This window comes from Hipposideros armiger, unplaced genomic scaffold, assembly GCF_001890085.2.
Source record: "Hipposideros armiger isolate ML-2016 unplaced genomic scaffold, ASM189008v1 scaffold_964, whole genome shotgun sequence".
Lineage (NCBI taxonomy): Eukaryota > Metazoa > Chordata > Mammalia > Chiroptera > Hipposideridae > Hipposideros > Hipposideros armiger.
Genome location: NW_017732314.1, coordinates 75,103 through 78,966, shown reverse-complemented (window position 1 = coordinate 78,966; position 3,864 = coordinate 75,103). Strand labels below are relative to the sequence as shown.

Genomic DNA, 3,864 nt, shown 5'->3' with positions numbered 1-3,864 from the left:
TTGAGTTTTGGAGATTTTACAAGTTGAAGATGGAAGAACAAACTGTGCATTTTTGCCATATTTTACTGTTTTACTTCCATAAAGGGAAGAACGCGCGTTAAGCTTGTGAAAAGTTGCATACAGTTTATGGTGACAATGCTCTACAAGAATGCCAGTGCCAACAATGGTTCACGAAATTCCGTGCTGGTGATTTTGATCTCAACGACGCTCCTCGGTCAGGGAGGCCCACTGAGGTTGATGACGACAAAATAAAGGCATTGATCGAGTTAAACCCACATTACATGACACGAGAGATTGCAGAAACATTGAGCATCCATCACTCAAGTGTTCACAACCACCTGAAGAAGCCGGGATATGTAAGTAAGCTCGATATTTGGGTTCTGCATGAACTCAAAAAAGTTCATTTGACAGCACATATAAACATCTACAATATGCTCATTAAACATGAGAAAAATGATCTGTTTTTGAAGCGACTCATAACTAGTGATGAGAAGTAGATTGTTTACAACAATGTGATGCGTGAATGGTCTTGGTCCTGACGTGATGATTTGCCTCAAACGACATCAAAAGCAGACATTCATCAGAGGAAAGTTATGCTCTCAGTGTGGTGGGATTTTAAAGGTGTTGTGTTTTTCGAGCTCCTACCAAGCAATCAAACAATCAATTCGAATGTGTACTGTCAGCAATTGGACACTTTGAACGAATCCATCATCCAAAAACGTCCAGAGCTTGTTAATTGTGAAGGACTGTGTTCCATTGTAACAATGCGAGACTATACACAAGTTTGATCACCCATCAAAAATTGTTGGAGCTTGGATGGGATGTGTTGCCACACCCACCATACTCGCCTGACCTTGTGCCATCAGACTTCTACTTGTTTCACTCTCTTCAAGTCTCCTTGTGTGGTATAACGTTCAATTTAGATGAGGCTGTAAATCAGCACCTTGTTCAGTTTTTCGCAAATAAAGACAGGTCCTTCTACGAACGAGGAATTATGAAGCTCACTGAGAGATGGCAAAAGGTTATTGAACAAAACGGGCAATATATCATTGATTGATCTTTGTTCTTTATATACATAAATGACCTTTGAAAAACATAGATAAAATATTACCTGACTTTTCCGACAACCCAATATTTATGCTGTGTTATCTTTATTTAAGTACAAAGACTTCCAATTATGTCACCTAGAGATCAGGTCACCTACTGCTTTGTTTGGCCGCCAGTCTCTTGTATCTCTCTTCAGCAATGGTGAGGTGGATATCTTTTTCTCAGGGAAGAGCAATCCATGTCCTGTTGCCTTTGCCAATAATGAAAATGTTGACAAGCCAGGTGGCAAAGCCGTTGCCACCGGCATGTTTCAGATGAACCACATTAAAAGAACCAGTATATCTCTGTTAGTGATCACAGCAGTTCTTCTCAGGTTGGCACTTTGGGTCACCATATACCAGTGTCAAACTGATATATGTTAATGAAGTTGGTAAATCTTGCCAGTTTCCAAATCAATCTGAATGGTGTCATTCACCTTGATGAGGGACTCAGAACAGCGGATGGTGTGAGCATCATGAGTCATTAGAAAAGAGATTCCTTTTGTGCCCAGAAAGATCTTTCTCATTTTGCACAACTTGTGCTTGGCCTCCTTAGGTGTAACATGATGAATGGCAAAGGCACCCCTGGTGTCATAGATCAGACAGAAATTCTCTACAGTCTTGTCAATGCTGATGATGTCCATAAAACCAGCAGGGTATGTTATATTAGTTCGAACCTTGCCGTTAATTTTGATAAATTTTCATGCAGATCTTTACTTCATCTCTTGTTAGGGCATACTTAAGTCTGTTCATTAGGAAAATGATGAGAGGTATACACTCTCTCAGCTTGTGGAAACCAATCAACGGACAAGAAGCAAACACACTGGTCAGTTTATCCAGCAGCCAATGCTTTGGAGATGCAACCCATTTCAGATGCTTCTTGGGACTAAGAGCCATCCATGACTGCACTAGGCACAAAAAGAGGACTGCCTTTTTTCTGGTGTGTGGAGAAAATAGCTAGGTTATGCAATTTTTGGAGCTGAATGGAAACCTCAAAGATTTTTCGGGTTGGCCGAGTGGCTCATTGGTTAAGAGTTGGCTTGGGAGCACAAGCTCTGAGCAGCAGGGCCATGGGTTCGGATCCCACATGGGCCAGTGATGCTGCACCCTCTACAGCTAAGATGGTGAACAACAGCTTGACCTGGAGCTGGACTGCCGTGAGTGACCGGTGATGGCATAGGCTGCAGTGGGGCTGCAGTGGGCTGCCATGAGCCGCTGTGAGCAACAGTCCAATGGCCGGCGACCAACAGCCTCAGTGGGAAAGAGCGCAATGATCACAATACCAACATGGGCCAGTGAAGCGACGTCCTCAACAAATAAACTGAAGAACTAAAGGACAGCAACTTGTCTGTTTCCCTTCCCCAATTCCCCAAAGCTGTTCCCCTCCTGCAATTCCCCAATAAAAATGTTAAAAAAAAGATTTCTCTGTGCCTTATTTCTCCATTTCACTAGTTCTCAACCTTGACTTTGCGTTGGAAAGCATTGGGGTTTTAAAAAAATCCTGAAGACTGTGTTTTATCCACAAAGATTCTGATGTAATTGGTCTGGGGTGCAGCCTGGACATCAAGATGTTAAGTATCTTACCTTAGGTTGCTGATTCCAGTGGGTAACAAAAGTATTCCCTTTTTGTGGATGAAGAAACTGACTTCTAGAGAGGTCACATGTCCTGCCCATTTTACATGGTGGGTGAAAAGGAACAAAGAACTCGTGTCTCCTGACATCTGTAATAATGCACTATTCATAGTATATGAGTAGTACTATTCATCTTTGCCTTGAATGAGACATTCCTCTCCCCTGGGGCACTGAGGAGCAGTCCCCGGTTATAGGCACAGGGAAGCACGTTCACCTTCCAATTTTAGGGCAAAAGATTAAAAAGTAGTTTTCATAATTCTGCTTCTCAAGTAGCACCAAATAGTAATATTTTTGTGTGGAAGAATAGTATCATTTTCCTCATTGTCATTTTAGTAAAGGGAATAATCTTTTTTTAAAAAGTTATTTATTTTTTATTAGTTTCAGGTGTACAAAGACATTTAAACCCCTCATAAAGAGATAACCCACCCAACTCCCAAGCTACTACCCCTCTGACATCTTATATAGCTGTTACAATATCATCGACTATCTTCCCTATGCTGTACTCCACATCCAATGACTGTATATACCTATATATTTAGTTATAATTGACATTCAATATTATTCTACTTCAGCTCTTCAGGTATATAGTGCATTGGTCAAGCATCTACACAGTCTATGACATGATCCCCCAGATAAGTCCAATGCCCATCAGGTGTCTTAGATGATCTTTACAACATTGTTGATTATATTATATTCCTCAACTGTATTAACTATCAATTTGTATTTCTTAATGCCTTCACGTTTTTCACCCTGCCCCCAACCCCATTCCCATCTATCACCTTGATAGATCTAGTACCTATCTGGCACCATACCTAGTTATTACAATATTATTGACTATATTTCTTATGCTATACCCTACATCTTCATGACTACTGTATAACAACCAATTTGTATTTCTTTTTTTAAAATTTTTATTTATATTTTTTATTGTTAATTTCAGGTGTACAGAACAATGCAATAGTTATCCTTTTCACCCTCACAAAGTAACAACTCCCCTCCCCCTATCCACTGCCATCCCACCCCCGATATCATGCTTGTCTATTACAATTCCATTGACTCCATTCCTACTCTCTACTCCATGACCTGTGACTATATGTATATATCATTATAGTTGACATACTATATTATTCAACATCAGCTTCAGAAA

The 3,864-nt window shown here is 40.4% G+C and overlaps 1 pseudogene; it reads right to left on the bottom strand.

The window, feature by feature from the left end:
• Positions 1 to 1,268: 1,268 nt before the first annotated feature.
• LOC109375501 (40S ribosomal protein S4, X isoform-like) lies at positions 1,269 to 1,982 on the bottom strand (annotated as a pseudogene).
• Between the last annotated feature and the right edge of the window lie 1,882 nt (positions 1,983 to 3,864).